The sequence below is a fragment of the Bombus vancouverensis genome, chromosome 5 (genome assembly GCF_051014615.1).
Source record: "Bombus vancouverensis nearcticus chromosome 5, iyBomVanc1_principal, whole genome shotgun sequence".
NCBI lineage: Eukaryota > Metazoa > Arthropoda > Insecta > Hymenoptera > Apidae > Bombus > Bombus vancouverensis.
In genome coordinates this window covers 10,020,045-10,035,240 of record NC_134915.1, presented here as the reverse complement: position 1 = coordinate 10,035,240, position 15,196 = coordinate 10,020,045, and the positions used below count along the sequence as shown (strand labels likewise).

General features: G+C 41.3%; 1 long non-coding RNA gene across 1 annotated transcript in view; it reads right to left on the bottom strand.

Annotated features, from left to right (window-relative positions):
* Positions 1 to 366: 366 nt before the first annotated feature.
* Positions 367 to 15,196, bottom strand: part of LOC143302713 (uncharacterized) — a 113,725-nt gene continuing 98,895 nt past the window's right edge. The window contains exons 2-3 of the long non-coding RNA XR_013058440.1: positions 8,715 to 8,814; positions 367 to 1,730 (exon numbers count right to left, since the gene is read on the bottom strand). This is a non-coding gene — a long non-coding RNA (uncharacterized LOC143302713). The remainder of the gene's footprint in view (positions 1,731 to 8,714; positions 8,815 to 15,196) is intronic.

Genomic DNA, 15,196 nt, shown 5'->3' with positions numbered 1-15,196 from the left:
ACAATTGCAGACAATAGCGAAGACATGGAAAAAAAGGAAAATCCAATTGGAACCATTTGTCTCGGATTGCGCTCCACTCTCGCTAAAAATTGTTCCGTCCAGCAACACCCTGGCGACGTGCAGTGCAGACGAGGTCCAACAAATCATCCCTCGTGCCCTTTTGAGAAAGTTGAGCAGTTTCTTTGAATCCTTTTGTTACTCAAAACCTTCTCTGGTCCATGCGTCTAACAAATGTTCTATTTCCTGCAAAACCTGTACCAAAGTGACAGTACCAAGCGTAGAATGTATAAAACTTTTTTTTATTTATTTGTTGAAATTACAATCAATTCTCGCGTTGAGGATTTTCAGTAATTTTTCTGGCGTGGCGCAGTGACATGGCTGTTTATTTACAATAAGTTAATACTTATTATAGATAGGTATAATTTATAAGTATTATAAGTAAGTGTATATGCTTAATTTGGATAATTAAATGAATCTAACGTTTAGGTCTAGCGGGTAGTGCCTCTTCAGCCTGCGAATCTGGTCCGTCGTATCGAGTAGTCCAGTGATTAGGGGGTTTCGGTGTTTGTTGACTCTTTTGCTATATCTGTCGCTGTATTTTGCTATTTCCTCTTTGACTGTAGGTATCTTGAGGTCGCGATGGATGGTTTCGTTGGTAACATACCAAGGTGCGTCTATTAAGGCTCTTAGCGTTTTCGATTGGAATCGTTGTAGTGCATTTCTAGAAATGAATTGATTTGCCAGGGAGTTCAGACAATCGTACAGCCAAGTAAAACTTCGTTCCAATGAATATCACTTCAGGCAAGTAACATCCTTTTCTGTCGTGACCAAAGACCAACGTAACCAAAAGACGCGATTAACAAACCGGCAGGACGTGACTAGGGAATAACCATCAAAAAGCCACGTAGTTTGCAAAAACTGTTCATGGAAAACCAATGGAACCAAAGAACGATCCTGTGAAACCAACGTTGTCCGTCGTTTTTCTACGACAGAGCAGTCAGAGGATTTAACACAGTTCAGAAAGCATTGTATAAAACTTGAGTTTTATAACTTGAGTCTTATCACGAAGAATGCGAGAATTTGAAAAAGAAGAGGCTCGATGGTCTACCAGGGAACATAATCGATACTTGTATAGTACTGAATGGAGGATCAGTAGGGTGTGGCAGAGAACGAAGAAAACGACGATGCTACTTAGGAGTAGGGGATGCAGGCGATCGCCGCAAGATATCTAATCCCATTCTCCGCGCGATTAAGTAAACATCGCATTAAGGTGGCTGGAACACGTGAGACGCGCGAGGTCCGGTACACGCGTATCGGTAACAAATGCGAGGCGATATAAAATAATAAGCCTATTAGTCACGGGTCACGGGGATCTACCTTTTGTAGGGTGAACATAGAGCACGTGTGTATGCTTTGAATCTATCATTGTGCTTGGGATATTTATGATACGTGTTCCTATGTATCACCGCGAATGAATCTTTTCCTTGGACAACACTGACGCGGCCCTGATCGATTTTCGGTGTCCAAATTCGAGACTGGAAAATTGGACATGAACCTCGGACAAATTAAAACTCGTTAGAAATAGATCCTCTACCTTAGATTTGTGGAAATCCGAGTACTGATTGCTCGGTATCAGTGCGTTTTCGGACGATGAAAGTTAAAACTTCAGCGTTGGCGAAGTGTCACGAACAACTTGACAAACTTGCGAATTTTTCGAATGGTGATTGAACCTGGAACAGAAAGCGAGATATCCTTGTATATTTACCGAATGTCCAGTTGGACAAATTGTAAAGTATTAGGCCGTTCGAAAAGTTTCTTTCGTTTTATAAGGAAATAATGGATGCACAAAATTTTCCGTTTTGTATTATTTTATCGAATTACGTATGATCCATTTTGTTCTATCAAAATAAAGATCACAACGTTGGACAGATTAGGTTTCATGTTTGTATAAAAAACCACTAAGCTATAATAATTTACCAAATGTCCTACTGGACAAATTGTAAAATTCAAATAAATAAATTAAAAAAAAAATGTTTGTATAAAGATGCATCGTTGTAAAAAACGTGTCTGTAAAAGAAAGACACTTTTCAGACAACCTAATACAAATTAAATAATAAAAAGAAAAAAAATCCTTGCATTTAACAACGCATATGCGCTACAAACACACTTAGTATAGGCTCACATATGATACGATTTACGATTCACAAATTCCAAGATAACAAAGACTCCTGCATCCTTGCCGAACATCTTATTAGTCCCTTTTCTTATAATATCATCCGAGTTTCACTGTACCGTTCATCAAATTACGACGTAGATATCCTAATACGATACTTATTACGGGTGGAAATTTACGAATAGCGAATTACACTCCTGGTTTCCTTACGAATCCATCTCTTCACTGAATCACTCGTAATACAACTGGTAAGAAATTTCATCGCCTACCGTTTCACGCAATTAAATCGCGAAACGAAGGATTGATATTCCAAATTTTTCAAAAGGCGTTTCCAAACCAAAAACCCTGCGATTCGCTGTTGATTCGCATTGCGACGTGCGAGAAGGGCGAAACGAGAGGTCGCGAGAACGAAAGATAGAAGAAGAGAGGAAACGAGGGGCCAGGAGAGAGCGAGAGGAGCGGAACACATGTCGTTCGCTGTACCCCGCGGTGCCACGGGCTTCGATGCGTGGGATTCATATATTAAGCGCGAAGCACCGGCCAAAACCCGGCGATGCGGCGAGGAGGATAAGAAAGGTAGAAGGGAATGGAGAAAGACGGTTGTCGGGGGTGAGACGAGGACGGAGGCGGCAGGAGCAGCCATCGGATCGGCAAGGAGGACGGCTGCGAAGCGAACCAGAGACAGATGAACTAATGCTCGAAACCGCGGGGGGCTCGTGCTTTCGAGCGTCTAATGATTTAGCCGGTGCAACGACGCGCCGCTGGTGCTGGCACCGGTGATACGCGCGCGCGAGATCCATCCTTGATGCTCGCTGGATATTCGACCGACAACGATCGCGAACTCGATTTTCATCGGGGCCGCCATTCGTCTCGCCTAGACGACCGTCTAAGTGCCGCTTGATCGCCCTGGCCATCTCACATCCTTACGAGAAAAACCTTGAATTACTCGGCTCCGAGTCTTTCGATCCTCGACTTCAGTGTCTACGAAGAAATTTTATTCTGTTAGAATCAAACATACTATAAACACTCATTATGCAAGTTATAGTACCATGCCAGAATAATTTACTCATAATTCTCAATGAGAATTGATTGTAAAATTCTACCAAATAAAATAAAAATAATTTTTTTTCTGACTGTTTAAATTACTGAAAATTCTCAATACGAGAATTGATTGTAAATTTTAATAAATAAAAAAAAAAATTCTGATTGTTCTGCAGAAACTTGGTACGTTCTTTCTACAGGAACTTGCTTAGATGGATACTTTTCTCTCCGCAGAAACATAAAGCGCAGATGTTCATCTAGATAATCTTTTTATACGTATATAACTTTTTGATCAACGGGTACTGGTCGTATTTCGCCAACTCTGATTAGACGGATACCTTTGTTTCGTCAGTGGAATTTTAGATTGTTAAATTTCGAACAATTCTTTGATTCATTAATCACTCGATTATGTTTAGGAAAATTTGCAGGTAGTATTATAATATTATGATATTTGGTAGTTATAAATATCAATTATATAATCTTGAAAGAAGAGAGGGGATTTCCAAAGAGAGATTTACAATATCATGACAGGAGACGTTTTCATAGCCAGCTCGCGTGATCGATTAACGAGAAGGACGGATCGGGCACGATCGTTGGATAATTCTCAAATTCGCAGACAGTATACGATCGTGGTTGAAAGCGAGCAGGGTCACCAATCACCCCCTACGGAAGGTCCTGGTGCTTTATGATCGTATTCGCAACGACCACGCGGTCGGAGAACGCGGTTACGTGCATGTAAACGCGCCTTTCAATCTCGTGAGAGGACGTCATATCGGCGTTCCAGCTTGGTGCCGCGTAAATTCGCGCGTACTATTTTCAGCGGTAAAAATCGAGAAGTTTCAAGTTGCGTTTAAATCTCCACCACATAAATACGAGTAAGTTAAAGATACAATGGTTAGAAAATAGAGATTCTGCTCGTGATTACAATAATGAACAACTCTTATTGTAGTTCACTGAAGGGTGTTATAAATTTTTATGAAAAATGCCAGAAATATCTAAATCGGTCGCGTGAGCGGAATTTCCACGCGAATTGGATGTATGAACTGGCGATCGTGATCGCGTGTGGATTGTACCGACGTCGACACACGATCGAAATTATTACAAACGTTGATAAAAGGTTCCTGACCTCGTTTTATAACAGTCCTTTCTAAATTTTAATGCTTTACAGATATCTTTACTGTTATAATGTACATTTATAACGTAATACAGTTAATTTCAGGAAAGGTCGAGTATTATAGAGCGAAATTCTTAGACTTCTAAGAATGTTGGAGGAAAATCGATTTGGGATCGGTTAACGATTCGACAATGACGAAGACAAAATGATTCCTTTCTATGATGATAGCGCGACCGTGAAATAATGATGTTTAGTATCTTTTAAACGTGGAATAGGGCAATTCGAAAGTCGCTTTCTATTTTTGCGGGAATAATATTGGTGAAAAGAGGGATTTATTACGAGGCCGCGAATAAAGAAGAGGAGAAAGAACGATAATAGCGCGAAATCGCGAAAAAAGGGATCGGTCAGTGTCCGGTTGAGTGTACGTGACTCATATCAATGCATCACGTCGGAAAATAATTGTACATGTGGACGCAGGCACGCACGTTCGACGTAAATTCTTCACGTGTACAACGCTCGCCGTAAATCGCCAGCAACACGCGGCTTGCTCCCTTTTTTCTTATTTTTTTCTTTACCCTCCGTTCGTAAATTTCTTCCTTATCGGGAGTAATTTACGTCTGGCCTGCCGAAAAAATAGCGCGACTCTGCAAGCTGCACTTTTCCACCCTTTCCTTCCCTCCGTTCTTTTTATTTCCTTCGAGGAAAAAAACTATCCCGCGTTTCTTTTTACAAGAACAATGGGTTGCTCGTTTTAGAACTTTTTTCTACAGATGTTTAAAAGGATTCTGAACTTTATCCACCATATCTAAGTTAGTTCGAAGAATGTTTATGAAAATTATTAACTTCTTCTTAATCCTAAAATATATAGAAAAAAACCTCTAAGTAAATAAAGAACAAACCTTAAAAAAATACGTCTATTTGGCAATAAACGAATAATTAATTACTCCATAGCACTCTCTCCCACATAATTCTTCAGCCTTCAACTTTCAAGTCGCACTAAAAAATTCCCAACTACCACTCTTTCGTTCCATTAAAAAAAATCTTGATCTATGGAAAGTCTTCCAAGGTCACCAGCAAGAAACAAAAAACGAAGGTACAAAAAGAGGCAGGCAACCACGTGGCATAGATCTCGTTTGACGTAGAAGTCAGTCGTAAATCAGGAGCTTGTAATAAGTCGTATATCACGATTTCCCCTTTTTTTTCTTTTTTTTCCGATATTTTCCAACTCCTTCGTAGAATCACGGACACTGAATGGACACTGCGGACGACCAATATTGTTCAGACACTGATCGAACAGCCAGCTTTTTCACTTGATTCCATCTCCCTGTGAAGTCGATGCTTGACCTCCCTTCTGCCACCACCACTATCCGCAAAAGACGAGTTTCACTTCCGTCGAGGATATATACGATACACGCAGGCGGCCCATAAGGGCCAAAACACCATAAACTTTTATAGCCAGTAGTGGTTTCGTTGAATTTCCCTTTGTGTGATTTATAGTCTCGCCTTAGCTCATTTTGGTTCGAATGAAAATTCTGCCGCGAAAGTGTCCTTCCCTGCTCATGTTTTTTCTCTTCCTTTCTTTTCTCGTTTTCTATATTAGTCTTGTTACCTTGACTTTTCCTGACGGTCATTGTGTAGTTTCACTTTGAAACCAAACATCTTCTCAATTCTTTCTGTGCTCTGTAAGCCTTTGACTTTTAACGTTTACCCACGAAGTCTATTAACTGTCCGAAACTTTTTTGTTACATTGTAGTTTCAGAGATCAAAATTTGGAAAGTGTTTTGAGCAAGGTGCATCTTTTTATTTGGATTTTTTACAAAATAGAAAATCTAGGGGCGCATGTGCCACAGATGACCACTGCTACTGCTCCATCTATTTGACTACGCGCAATTTTTCCAACAAAGTGTTACGCTGAAAAATGCATCCGCAATTCGTCTACAGATCATAATAATGATATTAAAGAAGAACGATAAGAATACAATATGACGAATGATTTCAAATCGATGTTTGTAAGATTGCAACAAAAGATTTGCTACACGTTTCTTGGGAACGTCTAAATCACAGGAGGACCAAGCCACAATCCCATCGCTCCATTATGCGGCTGTTAGAACGAGAAATTGAGCAGTTTTCGTCGCAATTTTCTGGAACCCGCAGTGCGGTCCCAAACACGAGAACGAACTTGAAGATTCGGGAGTAGATGGGGCCGTGCGATGTACAGAAAAAGCCCCCAAAAACAGAAATCGAGATCGTGGAAGGAAAAGGAGGAAGATGACGGGGGTGGAAAAAGTGAAAAGCCGAGGAGAGAAAACATGACGTCGTGTCTCGTCGGTGAAAAGAGGTGCAACCAGGTAAGAATCGGATGGAAAATGGGGATGAAAAAGGCGCGGCAGGATCACTGTCCTGGCGAGAACTTGGTCCAGCCCTCCGCGATCCAATGAAACGAAGCCACCCAGGATGCTGGTCAACAATGATCTCCACCAAGTCATTCGACATCGACCTGAAATCACCGTTAATGGCCCGTGCAACGAACCAAAATCCTTTTGTCGTTTTATTGCGAGCAGTTCCTCGTTTCCTCCACTCCGAGATATTTTGCCCTTCCTGGACATGCGCATCTCGTGATCTTTTGATTCGTACGGAGCTTCCTGGGACTGTGGAATTCCATCTCCAGTTCCAACTTTAGAAGAACGAGAGAATTACAATTTTCAGTATTTGGGACGAATTTCGAGAAAATTTGAAGAACAGGATTTGAGCGAACATTTCTTGACGATTTTGCGAAGATCTCGTGAACAGATTTTTGACAATCTTCTGAAAATTTCATCGACAAATTGAGATACATTGTCAGTGAAAATTTGACCAGGCGCTCCGAGAGATTCAGCTACGAAGAACTATAGAATACGTTAACTGAGTTCTACAGATAATTCCTATAGGCAACATTGCAAAGTTTGTGCGTATTTTTATAATGTTCCTACTGCCTGTACAGGTAATTATGCCTCGTAGATTCCTCACAACCTATAGAAACATATGTCGTAAAAATGTTTCACTGGTACAAGATTCAATCGTTGATCCAGCTCCAAAATTCGTCAATTACTACCATTGTCCTTTGACTAATAAAACTGTAGAGACTTTCCTGTTTACCACACGACCAAAAAAGGTCTCTCCATTCAACTAGATTAATTTCGGTCGCGGAGAGACGAGCTTGATTTCCGAATCAGAATTCACGGTGCCCCGTCATAAACGCAGACAGGTATAGGATACGTAGAGAAAGAAAAAGAGGAAACCGAAAGAAACTGACGCAATGGGTGGCTTGATTATAATAGAGGTATCATTCCGCTGAACGATACGCTTCCTCTTCCCCTCGAATAATTGCAAATGGCGTCCTTTTATGCCGCAGGGGCGGCTGATCAAAGCCGCGGATAAATAAAAGATAATCATCTAATTATTCCATTCAAACGGTCGACTGCTGCCTCTCCACACATTCTCCGGGCTACGATTGCGTTGCCCGGTCATTAAGATCTCCGCTGATCGTGTTTCTCCATCTTTTCTACTCACCCGATTCTCGACGAATCACTGTGACCAAGGACGAGGGTGTGTTGCGATACAATGCGCGCCGAACTTGATATCGACTTAATTGTAATGGGACTTGAACGCCCCCGGTGGTAATTATGCGGCGAGATCCGATTATGCAGGACTATGCACTAACTATCGATCGTTTGTTTCGAGTTCGGATCGAGCTGCTTCCCTTTTGGTTACGGTGACGTGTGATCTGTGATACGGACCGTCATAATGGAGCACAAATGATGGCTGATATACATCGAGTCTATTAAAAGCCTAACGTATCTAATGCCAAGAATCTAATGCATCAATCATAAAAATAGAAACAGATTGAAAGACAGTTGCTGCAATTATGCAACAAATAAAATTGATTGGTCCGAGCGTAAAATAATTAAGCACTCTTTCCAACTGGCCTCGTACTACGATACATTTTTCACACAAGAAGATCAGGTTGTTCGTTGAATCGACAAAAACTGAAAATGTTACCATATCACGGGAGATCACGAAGATCGTGTCGGGTTAAAGTCACTTAAAAATTAAAGAACGTTTTCGAGATGATTTCGTTGGTGGACAAGGTCATTTGGAAGTTACGGAAGGTCACTCGGGTCGAGTTACAAGTTCTCAACATCACCAAGTCACGTCGCTAACACTCAACATCCCTATGAAGTAAAGGACTAGGATCAAAATACCCTGAGTGGTAACGTGATCCATGGATGTCTGCTAGGTGTGACCGAGAAACGTGCACGGGTGAGACAGCGTGTCTGCTCGATTGCCGATAAGAATCTGTCACAGTTGACTGGCTGGTATACTAATACCAAATGACAAGATACTTACTACCAGATAAAATGCCGGGAGGTTCGACCAGTCATCCCCGATGCTACGACAATCTCCAGCCACCGACTTCTTCTGCGAATATCCTAGGGGAATCTAGTACCTGAAACGTAGAATAAAAGGATCGGATTAACTCCTGATACTTTCTAAAGTAACCTAAAAATCGTTTCAAGATTTTTCTATCATAGAAAAACACTCGACTTTCTTTCAATTCAGATGTTTCTAATTTTTAAGGGTTGAAACCTGAGAAAACTATCCAGTCATACCGCGTTATCTAGCCTTAATTTTATAATACGCCATCGTACGAAGATTCTCCAAATTTTCTCCCTCTCCGGCTTTATTTTTTACTATACATGGAAACTAGCCCATTTTTGTCGTCACTTCGCTATCACTTTGCAAATGATCAAAGCTGTGACAGAATACGGTATCGAGGAAACGTCGAAAGTAATTCTAAAACGATGCACGGCCGTGTTATAAGAAATCAACCAAGGGATCTAAGGAGAGTATAAGTCGATAGAACTTTTCCTTCTAATTCCTGAAGCCAGATTTCGATGGACGCGTCTATATCGAGGTGGGTCCATGCGGTTGAGTGGGTGACTGACTCTGGCATTGTCGTTCGGCGAGATATACGACTGCCTGTTCCCAGAAACAGTTTATATTCCGTCCGCAGGCCCCGGAGATCGTTATATGCCTACCTGACCCAAAAGATCCTGGTCGCCTGTTCGGAAGCGCTCAGTTTTCGGATTCTGCGTTCGAAGGCACTCGGTCAGGGCCGCTTCTACGGATGCCTTCGCGATCAATTTCGAGAACTTACACCTCCTCGGCGCGCATAACTTCGCCTCGACCGGAATTTATAGCGGCTAACCGTTCTCGCCGGGGACGCTTCGCGGATCGTTATTCTTCGAAACGCCTTGGAAAACTTGTAGCTTCGGGGGAGATTCGTTTCTGAGGAAGACTACTCGGTAAAATTGGTTTTGAGTTGTGTATACCTTGTTGGAGTGGATAAAGAAGCACAAGTTGAGTGGAAGACATGGATGGAGGTGGATGTTTCGACTGTTAGATGATTAATATGATGGAGGAAGTAAAACGATCAATCCAGTTTTAACAAATAGAACATATCGAATCTGACTTGAATATTTGACAACGGAAATATTCGTTTCATTTCTGAATCCCAAATTAGCCGATCTGAAGACTGATGGACTAAGCCAAACGGAGAGTCATTTGAAAATGTCACGTTTCTTAGGACTCGTGATGAGAATCTTCACGTGTTGGTCCAGCAATATTTTATAGACTATCCTGAACGACGTAACGTAACTTTCCAATGATGTAATTTTCCAATATTGCTATCTACAAATCTCGCATAATCTCGCGTTCACCGCCAATTTTTCATTCATCGTGCAAAGTTTCCCCATAGTCACACGTTCCATTTTTCGTCTTTGCATGCAACGCAACGTATCTCGGTTCCACCACTGTATCGTTCATTCGTTTACCGTTTCGATATCTCAAAGACGAGCGAACGACTGGAAATCACTCTGAAAGAACATGCGCGCGTGTTGCCCAATAACCACGCGCCAACTTTCTATCGGAATCGATCGTCAACGGATGCTATCGATCCACGTAATTGCCAGGACAATTAACCTGGCCGTATAGCGTCATGAAAGTGCGATAAGGCTGCCGTTTTATCGGGTCGATCTGGACGAGCAGCCGGCAGGTGACACGGAGACGCGCCACCCGCCGCGCGTTCTCGCGCGCGTAGGCGCGAACAATGTTAACGAGAGGACGCGCGGCAAAAGAATTTACGCGGCAATGCTGCCCGCGCCAAGTGACAAATTCACTTCGCTGGCTTCTCGCCACGCGAATAGAAATCGCGTTTCAAAACCAAGTGGATGGCGCTTGAAATTAGATACTTGTCCGCACGATTTGCGATCTCCATAGCATTTGTAGCGCTGTTCTTCAGTAGCCAGCTGCAGGTAGGTGTTGAAGGGATAATTTAAATATTTCGTACGAAACTAAGCAGATACCTGCTAACACTTTTTGTGGTATCGCAAATAGTTTGATTCATAGTGTCGGCTTTGATAATGAGATGCAGATAATAGAATTGGAGTATCGAAGCGTGATTTTAATAGTTCTTAGCAACTATTACGCATTAGAAGATAATTTATATTTGAATAATCTTCAAACTAAATCCAAGTCTCTTAAGATCGTTTCATCCCTACACTGTCTTCAAATAAAGAGAATAAATAACCGAATATTTAAACCATTAGTCTACAAAACTTATACCCGTTCACCCAAAAGATCATTAATAACCAAACCACTGCTTTCTCTCGCCATCCAACCAAATTAAGTTAAACTGACCTTAACCCATACTAAAAGTTCAAGAAACGTTTACCACATCCTTATTCTTCCATCGTCTCTAATATTCATTTATCTCGTGAGCATTCTATTCTTCACTTCCCTGCTGTCAACCATTCAACTATCCAGTAAAATAAACGGAGCGATGGAAGAGTACCATATGCATACTCTTTCACCGTATCGAACGTTCGCTCATCTGATAAACTTCTTTTTCATATACTTCTCTACTATTAAGCTTTAAACTGTCCAGCAAAGTAAGAAAACGACGGAAAATCTATCCATTGACGAATTCGACACGTCTAGCATACTCTTTGCATCCCGTGTTTCAACAAAATGGCATAGAAATCGAGGTTTCGCAATTCGATGGACAAAGATGAGACAAAAATGAGACAAAGAAGCCATGAAAGAAGACAACGAGAGAGAGAGAAAGGGACAAAGAGAACTAGTTCTTTTGGGAGCATTGAAGCTCTTTGGGCCATAAATAATGCCGAATGTTGGGCCCCCATAAGTCAGGTAAACTCGGTCCCCGCACGAACTTTCTATGGTGACTTGGTGTATAAGGAGAGAAAGAGAGTGTGAGAGAGGAACTCGTCTTCTATCGGGCAGTATCTTCGTGTCTCTCGCACGACCATGGCGAATGGGCCTTGTTTGGGCCTTGGTGGTTTTCACAGTCACGCCCTGGAGAAGAGGTGCAGAGAGCGAGGGCGTATGGGAAAACGCGAACAGGTGCGATTATGCGCGTTTCGGTCGCGGACGTCTTCATAATCTGTTAACCTCGATGGAAAATAAGAGCTCCCCTCGGAACCACCTGCCTTTTCAACTATGGAACTTTCTACCTTTCCATCCAGATCGCAGGAAATATAAACAGATCGTAGATCATTTGGGGACAATCGATGGGGTTGCTTAGATCCTATTCAGTGAGTTTTATATACACATTTTTTTCTCTTCCCTTTTCTATTCTCTTTTTCTTTTTTAGATAGGAAATATATTTTTTAAATTCTTATTACGTATGGATTATTTTTGTATTTTGTGCGTGATAGCTCGTTTGCGGTAATTCGAGTTCTTAATTCTATTCGATAACTTTTAGGGTACACATGTCTATGGTAGATGACGAGCCTTTTAAATTTCACCTGTATATCGATTATTTTTATATATTTGTATATTTATGATACTCTGAACTGTTCGATTCTATTAAATAAGTTCGTAGACACCCGTCTCTTAAGCGAGCTAATTTATTTAATTTTTGCGAATTACACACACGAACCCCTGTTTATGATAATTTGTTCGATTTTCTGATTGTTAGACGTCAACGAGACACCACGATCGTTCCTGAAATTTTGTATTTTTATTACAAGGCCGTGGAAACGAATGTGCGCGTCGGGTAATAATGTAACGAGCTGATGAGCCACTCAATTTTTAAGTAGTCTCTTTGTACGACGACGCAAAGCAACGCAAGCGCTACGGGCGTTTTATTTCCTTAACTTATATTCTTAATTTATTTATACATCAAGCAGTTCAGTCGAGAAAATAGCTTCCTCAGGATATTTTTCTAAAAACCTGACACGATAAAAGCTTCCATTTGCTCGAAAAAAGTCTCTTGATTCTAGTTAATCGAGTAGCACGATAAACAATCCACTAGATCGGCCTCGACACACAGCGTATACACAAACTTCTGAAATATTTTTCCTGTTGCCACAGTAGGAGCTCAGCTCGTTCAGGTCTCACGAAAGTGATTTTCCGTGCCACGTGGTATCGCTAACACGTCGCTAATGCCATTCGCCTGTTCTCTGATGCTGATACCGATCTTATAGGGATTATTATTATCGAAAAGTGTATGTTAGTGACTTTACTCGCGTTAATGGGCGCGATAATGGCAAAAAGGGCGATACCGCTGATTTTCTTAGCACTGCTGCAAGATGTTGCACGACTTTTACATTTCCCCAATCTTTCTCCCCGGGATTTACATATAAATTTCAAAACTAATACACACCGTATATATATATGAAAATTTTACATCATTACGTACATCGAAATTGAATAAACTAACTGTAAAATCGTAATCGTAAAAATTATGTTTTACTGTCGATTTTCTCACCAGAGATCTGTTAACCTTCCAAATAAAAATGAGCCGAGTTTCTACTTGAAACACGTTTAATTAAAAAGCCACGAGACACCAATTTAGAAACGCAATAAAATTAAAGGAATGAAAATAACGATAATACACATCGAATCAAACTCGCAATCTTACAGTTTTTAAAAATGATTAATCATGCTTAATTTTTTCATCTGACGATCCACCAAACAAACTTTCGACAAAAATATCGCCATCTCTGCTTTGAATCATCTTCTCGAAACTGAAGAATATATCATCGGGGAGGATCTAGCGATGATAATTCCATTCCTTTCCGCGCAAACTGGTATCCGGCTCGCTCGGGGAACGCGTGGAAAAAAGCAGCGTCGCCTCGCGTCGACCTTAACGATTTTGGCGAGCGGCTCGCGTAACTTTTTACCAGAAAACCGGCCTTTTCAGGCTGCGGAGCCGGGGATCCAGTTTTTCGGGGCGAGGAACGAGGCATCGTCCGCGGACCGTACGATTGTCGTCTCGCGTCGGTACGCCGGCTCGCGTGCGAAGAACCGGCGATCAACTTCCTCGAACTCATTGAATACCGGCTGACTTATGTCCCGAGCCGGCGCACCTAACCGCCCTTCGTCCACGACGTCATCGCGAGGATCGCTAAGAGAACAAGACAGTCGACTAGCAAGAAATCCCTTGTCCATGTCGACAGCGTAAATATCTCCTTCCATGTATCTGCGATTTTACCTACGCGAACGATGGAGAAATTGATCGACAAGTGTTTCGGACATTATAGGATTTCTTTTTTCTTTTTTTTTTCATTTGGTAGAATTTTTACAATCAATTCTCATCGAGAATTATAAGTAAATTATTTTGACGTGGTACTTCTGATTCTAGTTGAATCTAATGCTTAGATCTAAAGGGTAATGTCTTTTTAGCCTGCGGATCTGATCCGTCGTGTCAAGTAATTGGGCATGTCCTACTGGACAAATTGTAAAATCCAAATAAATAAATAAAAAAAAAAAAAAGTAATTGGGTAACTAACTTTTGGTGGTTGTTAACTCTTATATTGTATCTGTTACTGAATTTGTAACATGTATTAAGGTACATGTATTAAGGATCTTAGAGTTTTTGATTGGAATCGTTGGAGAATTTCTATGTTGGAATTACTCGCTGTTCCCCATAATTGGATTATAAGATTAAAGAGAAAGTATGCAAACGGAGAAGAATTATTGGTAAAAACGTGCAAATCGAGGTGTTCCAACTTGCTCTTGGGGATGTTCGGAATTTGCGAGAATTTTTGGTCGTACGCTGAAGGTTGGAAAAGAAGAAAAGCAGTTGTTGCGAGAAAGGAAAGTAAATGACAATGATGATTCTTAGAAACTACCAGGTAGGAAGTCTTCTTACATTTTAAGAGAGAGAGTTGGTTTGCGAGAGTCCTAGTATCCTAGTGGTAAGAAAAGTTTCGATTATAATAGAAAATTTGATGATGTATATGTTCGATCATAGATCAAGAAATATCTCGTCGAATGCAATTATAACAAAAAGATTCATTAATATAAAGCGTAGAATATTTCTTGAATCTTCAACTTTACTGCTGACGATTCTAGTATATTTACGGTAAAAAAACCTTCGATCGCGATACTAACAACGATTGAGATTCAGAATGCAACGGTCACGATTTCGCCGGAATATACGTTCCATCTAAAAACGCGGTCATTCCGCGGATAAATGAAGAGGTACGCGAGTTTCCAAAGGGCAAAAAGACACAGCCATGATCGGGTTCCTTTGATTTACGAACGTAATCGGCCGTGGTCGATTATAAATCCCGAGTTCTTCTCAGTTCGCCGGCTATTAATGGTGATTAATTATCATTGAGGGGGGAGGGGCGTGTAATTGAGTACGTTATGGTACGCACCTGCTAGTCATTGCTCTACGCGGGGCCATCGCTCACGTCACGAATGTAAGACACGTAGAACGAGGACACCGTCCGCAAGAACCGAATGGCCGAAGGAAAGCACCGCCGAGCCTCACTGGAATTTGTAAAAACGAGAGCTGA